Below are 20,337 nucleotides of genomic sequence, written 5' to 3'. Positions count from 1 at the left end.
TGCGGTTAGCGGTTTTAGCCACTAACCGCAACCGCTATTTTAGCCCTACAAACAGGCAGCTGGCCCTGTTGTTAATTATCTTCTTATGGATATCTTTTGTTTTAATTGACGTTTGTTTTATGCTTTTCTGTTTCTATGCTTGATTATTGTCAATTCTCCTCCAATACAATTGATTGATTACCTTGTATTTTGTGTTCAATGTATTTTTCTTCAGGAGTGGTCTATGATTTCCAACTTGACCGAGGAGAAAGCTTATGCTTTGCAACAAAACCAGAAACTACATCAGGAACTGGTATCGGTTTTGTTTGTACATTATATAGTATCTGTTAGAACAGTTTTCAACACGGTGGATGCGCTTTCTTCAGGATCTTCAATACGTCGTCGTGCACTCCAAATCACTACAAAAAAGACAGCATTGTCACGGGGGTCCCCGGTTCCCCGGGGACACTCCGATGCCAAAGTCAGAAAGTTTTTAAGAGAAATATTGTGCTTCGGTGCACAATAATTCAATACGCTCAATAATATGTGTGAGAATATTTCAGGATTCAAGATCCCTAAGTACCTTGTGTCGGGGCCTATTTATAGGCTCGGAGAGATGAAGTAGACTTGGACTGGATCTTCTTATTTGAATTGGTTTGAGAGTCCAGAGTTGAGATAGAACTCAACAGCTATCATGTAAAGATAAACATTCAACAAATATCGTGTAGAGATAATCTTGAGTAGTCATCTTGTAGAGATAAGTAGGACGTCTTTATTCCAATATTATCCTAATTGGAATATAAGACTATCAATTAATTAAATAGTCCTTGATATTTAATTAATATCTTCATGGGCCTATCTTTGGCCATTGGGCCCAGAATTTGGTGGGCTTGTAGTGTGAATTTATTCCCAACAGTTACCCCCCAATTCCCTTAGCCAAGGTACTTGGGTAATGGGAATTTAATCAAAGTCTTTTGGCGGCTTGTTGTTTGACCTTATCCGAGACTCATGTCTCCCTAATGAGTGTGCTTTGAGCTCGTTAGTTGGAGCTTTTCTGCTCTATTTTTGGCATTGCCTGAGTTCTCGGGAGCACCCCCCAGCTCTATCCTTTGCCTAGGCGGTTAAACCCATCCAAGTTTCGAGATACCCGGGGATCATGCCCGGGTACCTCTCCAATTCATAAAGATAATCCAAACCTGCACAATAACCTTTAAGCAGTAATTTGTAAGTCTTTCAATAGACTAACTTTTGTTCCCCGTTCACCTTGGGGTGATTCCTTGTTTTGTGACTGGATTGTCTCATGTTGCTTGTTTTTAGCCCAAGGTTGTCTCCTTGTCTTATGGTTGTCGAGAGTACCCCCAACTAGTTCCTTTGCCCGGGGGCTAAGCCTGTTATATCCGTGAGATACTCGGGGATCATGCCCGGTCATCTCTCAAATGCCCGTTTTTACAAACTAGGCTCCAGACTTGCATAATAATCTTCAACAATAATTCTTAAGTCTTTCAACGGACTAATATTTGTTCCCCGTTTGTCTTGGGGTAGCTCATTGTTTTTGATGTGGCATTTTTGTGACCAAAAATATCAATAATAAAATTACCACTCGCAATAGAACGAATCCCGTTGGATAGGGCTATATTGAGGGTGTCGAACCTCAAGGACTGTAGGGGTTTAATTATCAAAATTAAAAGATCAAAATTAACTTAATTAAAAGAGAGTGAATTGGTTGTGAGAATTTAAAGTGCATAAAATAAACGGAAATAAAGGAAGTAAATTTATGAGAGAGAGAGTAGGGTATTGACTTCACCACGATCCGCACATCAATGGTTAACCATAATTAACTCTAGTAATTCATTCTATGCATGTTATAATTTTAACAAGAAAATAATCTCATACAATCAATGAAATAGCATAACCCATCTTCGGTTGGCACAGACCGTCTACCTAAATTACACTAATCTAAGGTGTAGTACGATCCGTCTTCCCTAGGTATGGTCTATCTAACCCTATTGATTGCATGCCAATTAAATACCATTGTATAACCATCATTCTTATGATCATAGAAAATAAGAATGATTTGAATTCAATAATAGTAAAATAATTTCTAAGACAAGATAAGAATTTTACTAATATTGATTTGGAATTTAAAGAACAACTGCATTTAATATGAAGAACAGAAATTAACTGTAGCAATCCTCAGGGTTATACAATCAACATGCATAAATTGAAAGACTAGAAATTAAATACAATTAAACCATTGTACTTGGAAAGGGCTACATCAATACCCCACAATTTGGGTTTAGCTGCTCATGATTTCCTAAGCTCCACAGACTATTTTACTGAATTTTGCTCTAGAAGCCGTGTGTCTGTTTACAATGTTTAGAGCCTTATTTATAGGAATTAGGAGAACCTTAAAAATCCTAAAATCCCTGAGAAAAACGGAGAGCAGTTTCCCAGTCCAATTGGGAGACAGAAATCCAAGTTCACGCTGGAGAGGAGTTCTTGCCGTGCACTGTACGCTCGAGTGCGCTCAATCCAAGACTTGGTGCGCTCAAGCGCAATGTGCTCGAGCTTAGCTGGTATGCGCGCGAGCGCAAGAATGCGCTCGACCCTTGATCGCAAACGCTCGAGCGCAGTGCGCTCGATCCCATGAATGTTGCGCTCGATCCTAGTTCTAGAATGCTCAACTTTTGGATCTTTTAACCCCAATTTCCAATGGTTTGTCAAATAAGACCTGAAACATAAAAACAAAACAAAATCAAACAAATAACAATGCTAAGGAATTAACATATGTAAATTAAGGGGCTTGAATGTGCAACATTCGGCGCTGATCACAACCCCAACTTACATATTGCTAGTCCCTTAGTAATATAAAATGGAAAATAAACTAAAAAACAAAAAGATAAATCCAGCTTTCGTGGGATATACGGTTGCATTTAGCATATGCAACAAGCCTTTTAAACCCCTAGGAGTTCCCTAGAGGACGAGTGAAGTCTCGTGAGGGTTTTCCAGGAATGATACCCATAAACATTTTCTAACCATGTAATTCCTAAGAATGCAAGCTCATGACCATCATGGTTTTCAGTCATTAACATGCTTAATAAAACAAACACTATTTTCACAATTTCAGGCAATCACAACTTAGCTCCAATCATGGCAATTATGAGATATTACAAAATTCAATTAGTGTATGTGAACTCAACACATAATCAAGGGATTTCAAAACTAAACTCAATCATGCATGGATCAATACTCAAAATTCATTGAACTCCCCATCGGACAAACAACCAAGGCAACTTCTTCTTTTTCTTTTTTTTTTTTTTTTTTCATTTAGCTCCCTTAAGCTTTCTGATTGACCCATTTATTGAGTGTTAGGCCAATGACTCCCAAACTAGATGGTTTTAGGGCATTAGGTGTAGAAACACCCCTAAGGACTTACTAACTCGGGTCAAAAAGGCTACAAAGCTAAGCTACTCTTTTTCTTTTCTTTTTTTTGTCAACCAATCCAAACTTTTCACTTTTTGATGCGAACACTCACTGCTTAATGAGGCAAGAGATCCGGTTACTTGGTGGAAAGTTCAAAATGATCATTTTTTTTTATTTTTTTATTTTTTTATTTTTATACTTTATGCCAAAGTTGTTTTCCCAATAAGTTGCCCAACTACATTCCGAATATTAAAACCAAACATTCTTGATTCCATATTTTATACCCCACAGACTATATGCAAGTGTGCTTGTGAAAATTAAATTGAAACAAGTAATATTTCATGCTGCCAATGAGAGTAACCCAGTTTCAATTTCTTAATCAAGTGATCACGTGTTCGTTATATTAAGCCCATCAATGAATTTCAAACCACAATAGGAAAATCAATAGCATGCTCAAAACTATCATGTATACGCCCACAGCCCCCAACTTAAAGTGCACAATGTCCTCAGTGTGTGGAAAATAACAATAAAACAATGCAAGGGGAAAAAGAAACACCAAACCTGTCACTGTGGCACAGAAGAAGAGGCCCCTGGAGCAGGTGGCAGCCGAGCTACAATGGCACGCAGCAGTTCTTGCTGCGCTTTAAATCGTTCATCTGCCTGGCGCCTGTCTTCCGCTCTCTGGTTTGCAAGCTCAGCGCGGAGGTCCTGCAGTTCTTTATGTAAGGATTCATACTGGGATATGGTTAGAGTGACTGTAGCTGGTGCTCCCATGCTATCGACCGGCGCTGCTGGAGGTGGCTCATCATGCACAGGTCCATCAGCGTCCCTATCGACCGCTGCTGCTGCAGGTGCCCGACGTTGTCGCGGCATGTGAGAATAACTCTGATTCCACTGGATCAGACCAAACTGAGGATGTGTGGAAATAGGACCATCAGTCGGGGTACCCTCTATGCCTCAGGTTTGAAAGATCTGGGTGAGGAGAAACGGGAATGGAAGTCCCCATGACGCCGAACCCTGCGTGCACCGCACAATTGCCCCATCCCAAAACTTGTGCAGCTGGTCCCAAATGAGCTGGGGAATGGAGATCCACTAGCCTCTCTGAAAGGCATAGAGTGCTGCAAGAAAGGGGCCGCGCCGCTGCGTCTTGTGTCCAAAGGGGCACACATTCCGCTGTAGGATGAAGTCCACGAACCACAAGCGGGAGGGAAGCAAGACCTTGCTTGTGGAATTGCGGAGGTCATCGGTGTAGCGGCCGTGGCACATGTCATCCACAATAAACTGCAGTGTGAGGTCAGCCGGGAGGTCGGAGTACCGAGGTGAGCCATCCCGGGCCAAAATGTCGGACGGGCACTCATGAGAACACTGCAAGGCAGAAGCAATGTCTTCAGTGGTCAGCTCCACGTCGATGCCCGCCACGGATGAAGAGAGGACGCCCGGCCGGGTACAATCAAAAGTCCAGTTAGGATAAAAGTCCCGAACCAGCCCTTCATAAGCAACGGGGCTGACGGGCTGGAACAGGGCGGTGAGACCGCGCCGTCGGCATTCTTTGACCGCCCACTTGGTGGCTTGGAGGCTATGGAAGACGGTGTCAACGGCAAAAGAGGTCTCCAAGATCAGCTTCTGTTGCCTCCCACGGCGGGGTAACGGCTGGGAGGGGGCCTCAGGAGTGGTCTCCCGGGCAGGGGAAGCACGGGATGTGGAAGCCGTGGCTGGAAGCAAGGCTGGGCTTCGTTGAGGCATTTTATCGAGCACTTGGTGGGCACTCCTAAAGGGAGGAGATGGAAAACCACCCTGCGGTGCTGCCCAACCCCCTGCAAAAGAAAGAATATCCAACACAGAGCAGTCTGTGGACCCACGGACTGCTAATTTCTACAAAAAAAATGGAGAAAACTGGGGCGGTGGGGTGTGGGGGAGAATGGGAAATGGGGGTGGTGAAAGGGGTCGGAGAGGGGAAACGTGGGGCGACGTTGGGGTTTCGGCGGTGGTAGGGGAGTACGGCGGCGACGGGGTGGAGATTGGTGGTGTTTGGTGGTGGGATTGGGTGGTGGTGTTGGGTGTGCGCAGTGGTGGGGGAGGGGGCGGTGCTGCGAGAGAGGGAAAAAATGGGGGAGAAAGAGGGGATGTTATGACCTAAAAAGGGCACGTGAGGTCTTTCGACGAGTGCCCTCGAGCGGCACTAGCGTGTGCTCGATCGCACTCGTGCAGAGGATGGAGTGGAGTACGGGCATACACTCGAACGGCACTGAAGGTGCGCTCGAGCGTTCGCGTGCACGTGTGTGCTAAGTGGAGAGTGGCTGCGCTCGATCCCACGCAGGGTGGGCTCGAGCGCAGGCACGTGTACTGGGATCAAGTGCACAGTGGGTGCGCTCAAGCCCAGGGTGTTAGTGCCTTAATCAAAAAGATAGACGGGATCCATCAAATCGACGGATTCCACATCTGTACCTGGCTCGAGGTTCTGGATGCAAGGCTTCAACCTTTGACCGTTGACCTTGAATAGAGTGCCATCCTTGAGGTCCTGCAATTCAACAGCTCCATGGGGTGACACTGAGTTGACTATGAAGGGGCCGTCCCATCTTGAACAGAGCTTCCCAGGGAAAAGCCGGAGTTTGGAATTGAAGAGCCATACTTTCTGGTCCCGAACAAATTTTTTGGGCAAGATATGTTTGTCATGGAAGGCCTTAGTCCGCTTCTTATAAAGGCAAGCACTATCATAGGCATTGCGCCGCAGATCCTCCAACTCTGTCAATTGAAGTTTCCGGTGCGGACCGGCAGCTTGCATGTCGAAATTGAACTGCTTGATGGCCCATATAGCCTTGTGTTCTAATTCCACAGGGAGGTGACACGCCTTGCCATAAACCAGCCGATAGGGAGATATTCCAATAGGGGTTTTGTAAGCTGTGCGGTAGGCCCATAATGCATCATTGAGGCGCAAGGACCAATCCTTGTGGTCCGGCCTAACCGTTTTCTCCAGAATATGCTTAATCTCCCGGTTAGACACTTCCACTTGGTCACTTGTTTGAGGATGGTAAGGACTAGCGACCTTATGTGTGACAGAATACTTGAGAAGCAAGGCTTTGAAAAACCGGTTGTAAAAGTGTCTACCTCCATCACTGATGATAGCCCAAGGAGTACCAAATCTGCTAAAAATGTTGGCTTGGAGGAACTTCACTACAACCTTGTGATCATTGGTCTTTGTGGCGATAGCTTCGACCCACTTAGAGCATAATCTACTCCTACCAAAATATACTCATGTCCACAAGATGGTGGGAAGGGTCCAATGAAGTCGATACCCCAGACATCAGAAATCTCGACTATAAGGATGGGGTTCAATGGCATCATGTCCCTCCAAGACATAGATCCTAGGCGCTGACATTGCTCACAAGCTCGGCAGAAGTCATAGGCATCTTTGAACAAGGTGGGCCATGTGAATCCGTATTGGAGAACCTTGGCGGCGGTCTTCTTGGCACTGAAATGTCCCCCACAAGCTAGAGAATGACAAAAGGTAAGAATGCCAGAAAATTCACTCTCAGGAACACATCGTCGGATGATCTGGTCAGCACAATACTTGAACAACTCTGGATCTTCCTAATAATAGAATCGGACTTGCTTGAAGAAGCGGTCCTTATCTTGCTTAGACCACTGAGAGGGAACCCGACCTGTTGCGAGGTAATTGACAATATCGGCATACCACGGCGGATTTCTCAGGGTAATTTCTAAGAGTTGCTCATCTGGGAACGAGTCATGAACAGGAACCGGTTGGGGTGTCTCAAACGAAATCCGTGACAAATGGTCAGCAACAACATTTTTAGTACCCTTCTTGTCCTGAATCTCGATGTCAAACTCTTGCAGAAGTAGAATCCAGCGGATCAACCGAGGCTTTGTTTCCTTCTTGGCCAGCAGGTGTCGTAGAGCAGCATGATCAGAAAAAATTATAACCTTGGATCCCAGAAGATATGAGTGGAATTTATCCAGAGCAAATACCATAGCTAGCAATTCTTTCTCAGTGGTTGTGTAATTGACTTGAGCATCTATCAACGTCTTGCTAGCATAATAAATGACATGAGGAAGCTTGCCTACCCGTTGTCCTAAAACTGCACGCACAGCATAATCAGATGCATCACACATGATCTCAAAGGGCAATGACCAGTCAGGCGGCTGCATGATGGGGGCAGAGGATAATAGGGATCGGAGCTGCTGGAATGCCAGGTGACATGCTTCATCAAAGTGAAAAGGAGTGTCCTTAGCAAGCAAGTGACATAAGGGCCTTGAGATTTTGCTGAAATCTTTGTTGAAACGACGATAGAAGCCCACGTGCCCTAGGAATGAACGGATCTGCTTCACTGAAGTGGGTGGTGGTAAATTTTCAATGAGCTCAACTTTGGCCTGGTCCATCTCAATACCTCGTTTGGACACTATATGGTCCAAAACTATACCTTCCTGGACCATGAAGTGGCTTTTCTCCCAACTCAAAATCAGGTTAGTTTCTTTGCAACGTTGAAGCATAAGTGACAGATTATGGAGGCATTTATCAAAAGAAGATCCAAAAACAGAAAAGTCATCCATAAATACCTCCAAAAAATTTTCCACCATGTCGGAGAAGATAGACATCATACATCTCTGGAATGTGGCAGGTGCATTGCATAAGCTGAAGGGCATGCGTCGGTAAGAAAAGGTGCCGAATGGACATGTGAACTTCGTCTTCTCTTGGTCTTGGGGATCAACTGCAACCTGATTATACCCGGAATAGCCATCTAAGAAGCAATAGTAGCTCTGGCCAGCAAGACGCTCCAAAATTTAATCAATGAATGGGAGCGGGAAGTGATCCTTTCGGGTATGAGAATTGAGCTTCCGGTAGTCAATGCAGACATGCCACCCCGTGGTTGTGCGCTGTGGAACCAATTCGCCAGCAGAATTCTCAACAACGGTGATGCCTGATTTCTTTGGGACCACTTAAGTGGGGCTCACCCATTTGCTATCTGAGATGGGGTAGATGATGCCTGCATCAAATAACTTGACGACCTCTTTCATTACTACCTCCTTCATGTTGGGATTCAACCGGCGTTGTGCCTGACGGGAGGGTCGAGCATCTTCTTCAAATGGATCTGGTGTATACAGATAGAGGGGTCAATGCCTTCCAAATCTGCCACGGTCCAACCAAAAGCCTCTTTATACTCCTTTAACACTGCAAGCAGACTGTCTTCTTGGTCTTTTTGTAAGTTGGAAGCAATGATGACCGGCAGGGTGTTGTTGGACCCCAGAATGGCATATTTGAGCTTTTCTGGCAAGGGCTTCAACTCAAGCTTCGGTGGAGACAGTAGGGATGGAACAGGAGGAGTGCTTGATGTCACAGGCAGAGGCTCCTTTACTACTCTCCATGGGTGGAAATCTGCACTGGCGGCTGTTTCTAACAATTCATGAACCTCTTGAATGTATTGGTCGGTGTTGAATTCTTCAAAGTCGAAATAATTCAGGCAAGCTTCTACTGAGTCTTTTGTCAGGAGACTGGGTAGTGAGTCTTCTATATATTCTTCAATGCTGTCCAAAAAGAAACACTCATTCTGATCAAGAGCATGCTGAAACGCAGTAAAGATATTCAACCGAACTTTCATATTGCCAAATGAGATTTCCATGACTCCAGTTCGACAGTTCATGCATGCATTTGCTGTGGCTAAGAATGGATGCCCAAGGATGACAGGAACTAGCTTCTCGGGATTGGGCACAGGCTCGGTATCCAGCACGATAAAGTCTACTGGGAAGAAAAATTTATCCACCTGGATGATCACATCTTCTACAATCCCTTTAGGTTTCTTAATCGACTGATCAGCTAATTGCAGAATCACTGTGGTGGGCTTCAGCTCCCCAAGGCCCAGCTGCTGATATCCTGAATAGGGAAGTAAATTCACTCCAGCTCCCAAATCTAAGAGTGCCTTATCAATCTCTCTTTTTCCGATGATGCATGAAATTGTAGGAGCTCCGGGGTCTTTGAACTTCGGAGGGGTGTTGTGTTTGATTAGAGAACTTACTTGCTCAGTCAGAAGAACTTTCTTGGGGATGTGGTTTCTGGTCTTCCGTTTTTGAGTACACAAGTCTTTGAGGAACTTGGCATAGGCAGGCATTTGTGCAATGGCATCAAGAAGGGGGAGATTGATCTTTACCTGTTTGAACATCTCCATCATTCCTTGTATTTTCTCGCCTTGTTTCCCAAAGTGGGAAGGTGCCTTGAGACGTTTTGGGAAAAGGGCTGGTGGCTCATATGGGATCTTTGGAGTGGATGCTGCTGATGACGAAGCCTCATGGCTTACTTGCTTGCTTTTATCATTCTGCAAATTCTGTGCAACCTCCTTGTGTTCATTTTTCTTCTCCTCTACATGATTGTCAACTATTTTGCCGCTTCTTAAGGTAGTGATGGCTTGAACTTGCTGATGGTATGAAGTGCCTTCATCAACCATATAGTGCCCCTTGGGGTTTACCACTGGCTGACTTGGAAGCTTTCCTTCATCTCTTCTATTGATGGTGTTGGCAAGTTGTCCGACTTGAGCTACTAGCTTGGCAATGGATTGAGAATGCGAGTTGACTATTTCCTTTTGAGATTTAATTGACTGCTTGATCTCGCTGGTCAGCTCAGTTACTGCCTTTACAATCCGATCCTCAAAATTAGACTCGGAGGGAGCTTGGTAGTGCTGCTGTGGAGGCCGGTAAGTGGACTGAGGTTGGTAGGGCTGCCTGTTGGATTGAGAATGATTGTGCGGCCTTGAGGATGAGTTGCTTGAATTCTTCCATAAGAAATTTGGATGATTTCGCCACCCGGGGTTGTAGGTATTGGAGTACGGATCGTTACCCGGTCTGGAGAAAGCTGCATTAACCTGCTCATTAGAAATGTCAGTATAATTTCCAGTAATGGGGCAGTTATTTACATGATGCATAGGACTGGAACAGAATGAGCATGCTTCAGTGTGTGTGTGAGCAGTATTAGGAGCAAAACCAGCAGTCAACAGAACTTGATCCAACTTCTTGGTAATAGCCTCGACTACTTGGTTGGCCATGTTTGAAGAATGGCCAGCTTCATACAATCTCTCCGTCTTGGGTGCCTTAGGTGCTGGTGCCCTTCGTCTTGCGGAAACCTGCTGAAGAGAATTGTTACTTAAGTTTTCAAACATAGACCATGCTTCATCTTCACTTTTCAACATGAATGTCCCCCCACATGAAGCATCTACCATTTTTCTATTGGACTCGGTCTGGCCATCATAAAAACACTGTACTAGCTGCCATTTTGGGACAGCGTGGTGTGGACATGATCTAAGCAAGGTCTGCAACCTATCCCAAGTCTCATGAAAATCCTCTCCCTCATACTGGGAGAATGTAGTGATGGCTCTCCTAGTATCATTGGTCATGCCTATGGGAAAGTACTTCTTAAGAAATTTTTGTTGCAATTGCACCCAAGAAGTGATAGAATTAGGTGTTAAGGATTGGAACCAATGTTTGGCTTTTTCCTTGAGGGAGAAAGGAAAAAGACGCATCCTTAGGGCATCCTCAGTGAATCCATTCATTTTAGTAGTCTCACAGATTGATTCGAAATCACCGAGGAATTCATAAGGATTTTCAGTGCTAAGCCCTAAAAAGGAAGGTAAACTGCGTATGGTGCTAGGCTTAATTTCATAATGGGTTGCCATAATTTCCGGCAACCGGAGACATGTGGGAGTAGTGTAAGTGGTAGGAAGATAGTGATCTTGCAATGCTACGTGATTACCGTCCCCCATAGTCTCAGTGGAACGTTCCTCTAGCAAATTAGAGTTATTTTGGGATCTAATTTGTCTAAGAGTGCGTTCGATTTCAAGGTTGCAAGAAATTAATGGAAAAGATAAAGAACGTCGACCTAACATAAACTAAAAAGAAATTTAGAGAAAAGCAGAAAAATTAAGCTAAAACAGACAACAAACAAGCTCACAAACGGCCTTGGTGTGCACTTAGGGTCTGGATGCAGGATGCTGCAAGTGAGCTCGATCGCACGGTAGGGTGCGCTCGAGCGTACTGCTGCAGATGGGTGCGGCGCAGGAGTGAAGGGCTCGAGCGCTACTGGCTGGAATCCTGCTGTAGTGCAGCCGTGCGCTCGATCGCACACGGGCTGTGCTTGATCGCAATCACAGAGAAGGCAACTTACGGACCTGTTTGCAGTTTCTGAAAAACAATAAAATCAACACAAAACAGAATTAAAAATTAGCAACTTAAAACAGGAAAATAAATTATTAAGCTAAAATTAATCTCTAAAATTTGACAAATAAACCGTTAAGCAGTCCTCGGCAATGGCGCCAAAAAATTGATGTGGCATTTTTGTGACAAAAAATATCAATAATAAAATTACCACTCGCAATAGAACGAATCTCATAGGATAGGGCTATATTGAGAATGTCAAACCTCAAGGACTGCAGAGGTTTAATTATCAAAATTAAAAGATCAAAATTAGCTTAATTAAAAGAGAGTGAATTGGTTGTGAGAATTTAAAGTGCATAAAATAAACGGAAATAAATGAAGTAAATTTATGAGAGAGAAAGTAGGGTATTGACTTCACCACGATCCGCACATCAATGGTTAACCATAATTAACTCTAGTAATTCATTTTATGCATGTTATAATTTTAACAAGAAAATAATCTCATACAATCAATGAAATAGCATAACCCATCTTCAGTTGGCACGGACCGTCTACCTAAATTACACTAAACTAAGGTGTAGTACCGTCTTCCCTAGGTATGGTCTATCTAACCCTATTGATTGCATGCCAATTAAATACCATTGTATAACCATCATTCTTATGATCATAGAAAATAAGAATGATTTGAATTCAATAATAGTAAAATAATTTCTAAGACAAGATAAGAATTTTACTAATATTGATTTGGAATTTAAAGAACAACTGCATTTACTATGAAGAACAGAAATTAACTGTAGCAATCCTCAGGGTTATACAATCAACATGCATAAATTGAAAGACTAGAAATTAAATACAATCAAACCATTGTGCTTGGAAAGGGCTACATCAATACCCCACAATTTGGGTTTAGCTGCTTATGATTTCCTAAGCTCCACAGACTATTTTACTGAATTTTGCTCTAGAAGCCGTGTGTCTGTTTACAATGTTTAGAGCCCTATTTATAGGAATTAGGAGAACCCTAAAAACCCTAAAATCCCTGAGAAAAATGGAGAGCAGTTTCCCAGTCCAATTGGGAGACAGAAATCCAAGTTCACGATGGAGAGGAGTTCTTGCCGTGCACTGTATGCTCGAGTGCGCTCGATCCAAGACTTGGTGTGCTCAAGCGCAATGCGCTCGAGCTTAGCTGGTATGCGCGCGAGCGCTGGAATGCGCTCGACCCTTGATCGCAAACGCTCGAGTGTAGTGCGCTCGATCCCATCAATGCTGCGCTCGATCCTAGTTCTAGAATGCTCAACTTTTGGATCTTTTAACCCCAATTTCCAATGGTTTGTCAAATAAGACCTGAAACATAAAAACAAAACAAAATCAAACAAATAACAATGCTAAGGAATTAACATATGTAAATTAAGGGGCTTGAATGTGCAACATTCGGTGCTGATCAGTTTTTTACCGGGTTGTCTCCCGTTGATTGTTTTTGCCCAAGGTTGTCTCTTTGTCTTCTTGTTTTTTGACCGTGCTGTCTCCCGTTAATTGTTTTTGTCCAAGGTTTTCTCCTTGTCCTTGTTTATTGCCGGGTTGTCTCCCGTTTTTGTTTTTGCCCAAGGTTTTCTCCTTGTCCTTGTTTTAGAGGGTTGTCTCCCTATCCTTGTTTTTACCCAAGGTTTTCTCCTTGTCCTTATTTTAGAGGGTTGTCTCCCTATTCTTGTTTTTGCCCAAGGTTTTCTCCTTGTCTCCGGGGTGAATCTTCTTGTTTTTTATTGGGTTGTCTCCCGTTGATTGTTTTTACCCAAGGTTTTCTCTTTATCCTTGTTTATTGTCGGGTCCCTTTTTGTTTTTACTCAAGGTTTTCTCCTTGTCCTTGTTTTTGTGGGTTGTCTCCCTATCCTTGTTTTTGCCCAAGGTTTTCTCCTTGTTGCCGAGAATGAGTCTTCTTGTTTTTTACCGGGTTAATTGTTTTTAACCAAGGTTTTCTCCTTGTCTCCGATGGTGACATATCTAGGGTGACATGCCCGGCTCTTCCTTTGCCATATCCGGGAGTGATATAACCGGTTCTTCTTTAAAATATCGGGAGTGACATACCCGGTTCTTCTTTGAAATATCCGGGAGTGATATACCCGGTTCTTCATTTTCCATATCTAGGAGTGATATACCCGGTTCTTCTTATTCGGGATAGAGTATCCTCGGAATGTAATAATTTAGAATAAAAATTACCTTATTCTCACAAGCAATCGAAACCAAATTTTGAATTTAAACCAAAATAGCATATTCCTAAACTAGAATAGGAATATAAGCTTAAATCAGGATAACCTATTCCTAAACCAGAATAGGAATATAAACTTAAATCAGGATAACCTATTCCTAAATCAGAACAGGAATATAAATTGAATAAGAAAAACCTGTTGTCAAACGCCAATTTTCTTCTCCAAATTCACCCGTACGTACGGCCCTCCTTCACACGTTTCTCTTTTTTTCTTTTTTTTTTCTTTCCTGTGCAGCACCATTTCCTTCTCTTCTTCCTTTCCTTTTTTCTTTGTTTTTCACAGGCCTCCCAGCACAGTAGCACGCCGTTTATACCCCATGCCTAAGGTGCGTTGACGGTGGTGACAGAACGGATCTATCACGGGCCAGGGGAGAATGGCTCTGTCGCAGGTTTACAGGTATGCGGGTCTCCGATCGGCATTGGACCTCCGGCGAACGGCAATGCGGTTTGAAGGCTCGGCTGGTCTTGCTGGGAGCTGGGTCAGCGACCTGAACTTTGGGTCTCCGGTCATGATGGGTCAGTGACAGTGGGACAGATCGGCGACGCAGGGAGCGGCGGTCGCAAGTGCGAGTTTGGAGGTTCCAATAGTGGTGGGTCGCTGGCTTGGATCTCCAGCGAGATTGGTGCTTGATCAGCGCCGAATGTTGCACATTCAAGCCCCTTAATTTACATATATTAATTCCTTAGCATTGTTATTTGTTTGATTTTGTTTTGTTTTTATGTTTCAAGTCTTATTTGACAAACCATTAGAAATTGGGGTTAAAAGATCCAAAAGTTGAGCATTCTGGAACTAGGATCGAGCGCAGCATTCATGGGATCGAGCGCAGTGCGCTCGAGCGTTTGCGATCAAGGGTCGAGCGCATTCCTGCGCTCGCGCGCATTCCAGCTAAGCTCGAGCGCATTGCGCTCGACCGCACCAAGTCTTGGATCGAGCGCACTCGAGCGTACAGTGCACGGCAAGAACTCCTCTCCAGCGTGAACTTGGATTTCTGTCTCCCAATTGGACTGGGAAAATGCTCTCCATTTTTCTCAGGGATTTTAGGATTTTTTAGGGTTCTCCTAATTCCTATAAATAGGGCTCTAAACATTGTAAACAGACACATGGCTTCTAGAGCAAAATTCAGTAAAATAGTCTGTGGAGCTTAGGAAATCATGAGCAGCTAAACCCAAATTGTGGGGTATTGATGTAGCCCTTTCCAAGCACAATGGTTTGATTGTATTTAATTTTTAGTCTTTCAATTTATGCATGTTGATTGTATAACCCTGAGGATTGCTACAGTTAATTTATGTTCTTCATATTAAATGCAATTGTTCTTTAAATTCCAAATCAATATTAGTAAAATTCTTATCTTGTATTAGAAATTATTATACTATTATTGAATTCAAATCATTCTTATTTTCTATGATCATAAGAATGATGGTTATACAATGGTATTTCATTGGCATGCAATCAATAGGGTTAGATAGACCATACTTAGGGAAGACGGATCGTACTACACTTTAGTTTAGTGTAATTTAGGTAGATGGTCCGTGCCAACCGAAGATGGGTTATGCTATTTCATTGATTGTATGAGATTATTTTCTTGTTAAAATTATAACATGCATAGAATGAATTACTAGAGTTAATTATGGTTAGCCATTGATGTGCGGATCGTGGTGAAGTCAATACCCTACTCTCTCTCTCATAAATTTACTTCCTTTATTTCCGTTTATTTTATGCACTTTAAATTCTCACAACCAATTCACTCTCTTTTAATTAAGTTAATTTTGATCTTTTAATTTTGATAATTAAACCCCTGTAGTCCTTAAGGTTCGACACTCTCAATATAGCCCTATCCTATGGGATTCGTTCTATTGCGAGTGGTAATTTTATTATTGATATTTTTGGTCACAAAAATGCCACATCAATTTTTGGCGCCGTTGTGGGTGTATACATGATAGTTCTGAGCATGCTATTGATTTTCCTATTGTGGTTTGAAATTCATCGATGGGCTTAATAGAACGAACACATGATCACTTGATCAAGAAATTGAAACTGGGTTACTCTCATTGGCAGCGTGAAATATTACTTGTTTCAATTTAATTTTCACAAGCACACTTGAATATAGTCTGTGGGGTATAAAATCTGGAATCAAGAATGTTTGGTTTTAATATTCGGAATGTAGTTGGGCAACTTATTGGGAAAACAACTTTGGCATAAAGTATAAAAATAAATAAATAAATAAAAATGATCATTTTAAACTTTCCACCAAGTAACCGGATCTCTTGCCTCATTAAGCAGTGAGTGTTCGCGTCAAAAAGTGAAAAGTTTGGATTGGTTGACAAAAAAAAAAAAAAAGAGTAGCTTAGCTTTGTAGCCTTTTTGACCCGAGTTAGTAAGTCCTTAGGGGTGTTTCTACACCTAATGCCCTAAAACCATCTGGTTTGGGAGTAATTGGCCTAACACTCGATAAATGGGTCAATCAAAAAGCTTAAGGGAGCTAAGTGAAAAAAAAAAAAAAAAAAAAAAAAAAAGGAGAGAGAGAGAGAAGAAGTTGCCTTGGTTGTTTGTCCGATGGGGAGTTCGATGAATTTTGAGTATTGATCCATGCATGATTGAGTTTAGTTTTGAAATCCCTTGATTATGTGTTGAGTTCACATACACAAATTGAATTTTGTAATATCTCATAATTGCCATGATTGGAGCTAAGTTGTGATTGCCTGAAATTGTGAAAATAGTGTTTGTTTTACTAAGCTTGTTAATGACTGAAAACCATGATGGTCATGAGATTGCATTCTTAGGAATTACATGGTTAGAAAATGTTTGTGGGTATCATTCCTGGAAAACCCTCACGAGACTTCACTCGTCCTCTAGGGAACTCCTAGGGGTTTAAAAAGCTTGTTGCATATGCTAAATGCAACCGTATATCCCACGAAAGCTGGATTTATCTTTTTGTTTTTCAGTTTATTTTTAGTTTTATATTGCTAAGGGACTAGCAATATGTAAGTTGGGGGGTGTGATCAGCGCCGAATGTTGCACATTCAAGCCCATTAATTTACATATGTTAATTCCTTAGCATTGTTATTTGTTTGATTTTGTTTTGTTTTTATGTTTCAGGTCTTATTTGACAAACCATTGGAAATTGGGGTTAAAAGATCCAAAAGTTGAGCATTCTGGAACTAGGATCGAGCGCAGCATTCATGGGATCGAGCGCACTGCGCTCGAGCGTTTGCGATCAAGGGTCGAGCGCATTCCTGCGCTCGCGCGCATACCAGCTAAGCTCGAGCGCATTGCGCTCGACCGCACCAAGTCTTGGATCGAGCGCACTCGAGCGTACAGTGCACGGCAAGAACTCCTCTCCAGCGTGAACTTGGATTTCTATCTCCCAATTGGACTGGGAAACTACTCTCCGTTTTTCTCAGGGATTTTAGGGTTTTCAGGGTTCTCCTAATTCCTATAAATAGGGCTCTAAACATTGTAAACAGACACATGGCTTCTAGAGCAAAATTCAATAAAATAGTCTGTGGAGCTTAGGAAATCATGAGCAGCTAAACCCAAATTATGGGGTATTGATGTAGCCCTTTCCAAGCACAATGGTTTGATTGTATTTAATTTCTAGTCTTTCAATTTATGCATGTTGATTGTATAACCTGAGGATTGCTACAGTTAATTTCTGTTCTTCATATTAAATGCACTTGTTCTTTAAATTCCAAATCAATATTAGTAAAATTCTTATCTTGTCTTATAAATTATTTTACTATTATTGAATTCAAATCATTCTTATTTTCTATGATCATAAGAATGATAGTTATACAATGGTATTTAATTGGCATGCAATCAATAGGGTTAGATAGACCATACTTAGGGAAGACGGATCGTACTACACTTTAGTTTAGTGTAATTTAGGTAGACAGTCCGTGCCAACCGAAGATAGGTTATGCTATTTCATTGATTGTATGAGATTATTTTCTTGTTAAAATTATAACATGCATAGAATGAATTACTAGAGTTAATTATGGTTAACCATTGATGTGCGGATCGTGGTGAAGTCAATACCCTACTCTCTCTCTCTCATAAATTTACTTCCTTTATTTCCGTTTATTTTATGCACTTTAAATTCTCACAACCAATTCACTCTCCTTTAATTAAGTTAATTTTGATCTTTTAATTTTGATAATTAAACCCCTGCAGTCCTTGAGGTTCGACACCCTTAATATAGCCCTATCCTACGGGATTCGTTCTATTGCGAGTGGTAATTTTATTATTGATATTTTTGGTCACAAAAATGCCACATCAGTGCTGCTGGTTAAAGCTCCGGCGGTATGGTTGGGAGATCGGCGGTGAGCGGGGCGTGGATCTGCGAACAGCAGTGGCGATCTATAGGGACGCGGATCTGCGAAAGGTGATGGAGACCTGCAGGGGTGTGCGGCAAAGATCGTTGGGCTGTGCGTTCGGATCTCAAGCAGTGGTGGATCTCTTGCGAATGGCAGTGAATCTCTGGCAGACTGAAGGTGTGGGTCGTGCTGGGCTCCGGTAGCGAGAGTGGACACCACACTGTTAAGCAATTTCAATTGAATCAATGGACATCGATCTGGTTGGCTGTCGCCGGATTGAGTGCTCACCGTGATGAATTTTTTTTTTTTGCGAGAAACGAGATAATCGTTCCCACAGACGGCGCCAAACTGTTAGAACAGTTTTCAACACGATGGATGCGCTTTCTTCAGGATCTTCAATACGTCGTCGTGCACTCTAAATCACTACAAAAAAGACAACATTGTCAAGGGGGTCCCCGGTTCCCCGGGACACTCCGATGCCAAAGTCAGAAAGTTTCTAAGAGAAATATTGTGCTTCGGTGCACAATAATTCAATACGCTCAATAATATGTGTAAGGATATTTCAGGATTCAAGATCCCTTAGTACCTTGTGTCGGGGCCTATTTATAGGCTCGGAGAGATGAAGTAGACTTGGACTGGATCTTCTTATTTGAATTGGTTTGAGAGTTCAGAGTTGAGATAGAACTCAACAACTATCATGTAAAGATAAACATTCAACAAATATCGTGTAGAGATAATCTTGAGTAGTCATCTTGTAGAGATAAGTAGGACGTCTTTATTCCAATATTATCCTAATTGGAATATAAGACTATCAATTAATTAAATAGTCCTTGATATTTAATTAATATCTTCATGGGCCTATCCTTGGCCATTGGGCCCAGAATTTGGTGGGCTTGTAGTGTGAATTTATTCCCAACAGTATCAATTATCTTTTACGCTACCGTGGTTTTTCAATAAATTCATAATCGTATTGCTCGCGCCCAATGTTACCTAGTGATTCTATGTGATTTGTCTTGTTAGTTGAGCAAATTAACTGATTTCAATAGAAGGCCGTATATTGACTGTTTGATCAGCCCTCTTTCTTTTTGGGGCCTGAGGCTTGCAATGAAACATGCATTCTTGATTGAAAGTTTAACCAGTTCTACAAATTTGCTTTTCTCAGTCTTTTCTTTCAATAAATTGTCATAATAATGTCATAACTATATTTGACTACAGGATCTGCTGAGAAAAGAAATTAGCAAAAGTCGTGCTGGTGGCCTCTCTCTATTTGTTGTGGTGCTGGTTGGTCTCCTTGGCGTCCTGTTTGGCTACTTTGTCAAGTAAACGCAGAAACTGCATATCAGGCAATCTTTTGTTTTGTTAGCTGGGTGTTGGAATCAACATTATTGATGCTCCTGATCTTCCTAAGACTTCTTTGTTTTTTTTTTTTAGGACTTTTCTCCTTTTAGGGTGTAAATTATAGCCTCTTATTATTATATTTTTAGGTATGAATGATTGATTTATCCAAAGTCCTAAGAACTTTTTCGGTTGAAAGGTGGGTTAGATGGGCTCGGCTTATTGTAAACCTAATACATATTGATGCTTGGTTTTAATCAAAGGGGGTTTTGTTTTTGGTGTTTTTTCAGTCTCTTGAGTGTGATTTCCCTTTTTACTGATATTTTTCCTTGTTTACTGAGAATGAAAATAATGGGGAGTTAAATACAATCAATTTCCAATAGAAATATGCATATATATAAATGGAGTACCGATTGATATTTTCCCATAGTCAGGAGCATCTTTAGTCTAATAGTAAGACTAAAAACTACATTTATTTCATAACTATTTTACAATGTTGATGTGCCAGTCTCAAGACTCAACCGATCTTTAGACAGTCATCGTTAAAAGTAAAGAAATATTCTAGAGTTGGTTGTGACTATCTTATCAGTATTGTGGGATATTTGTGAGATAAAAATGTGGTATATATACTGGTATAGGCCGGGCTTCTTTTTCATTATGTTCTCTTTTGATTGCTCTCTCCCATTGGGGTTTTATCATGCACCCAATTGTATTCATTCTATTGTAGAAAATGAATTGTTTGCTAAATACGATGAATATCCTTCATCTTTCAAGAGTTCTTGTTGAGTTTGCTGGTCAATCTCTGGTGAAATGGAGGATGGAGAAGCCGTAGGCAACTGGTGGTTACATGGGCTATTCATAATTATCAAAAGAAG

The 20,337-nt window shown here is 41.9% G+C and overlaps 1 protein-coding gene and 1 long non-coding RNA gene across 2 annotated transcripts in view; one reads left to right on the top strand and one right to left on the bottom strand.

Annotated features, from left to right (window-relative positions):
• The window catches only part of LOC132162413 (putative disease resistance protein RGA1), an 85,996-nt gene that overhangs the window by 39,565 nt on the left and 26,094 nt on the right, over positions 1–20,337 (bottom strand). The window lies entirely within an intron of this gene.
• On the top strand, positions 204–19,745 carry LOC132180803 (uncharacterized). The gene is made up of 2 exons (XR_015911429.1): positions 204–292; positions 19,343–19,745. It is a non-coding gene; the product is annotated as an uncharacterized LOC132180803 (long non-coding RNA).

This window comes from Corylus avellana, chromosome 2 (assembly GCF_965113065.1).
Source record: "Corylus avellana chromosome 2, dhCorAvel1.hap1.2, whole genome shotgun sequence".
Lineage (NCBI taxonomy): Eukaryota > Viridiplantae > Streptophyta > Magnoliopsida > Fagales > Betulaceae > Corylus > Corylus avellana.
The sequence above is the reverse complement of the archived record's forward strand: the minus strand, read 5'-3'. Positions and strand labels throughout refer to the sequence as shown.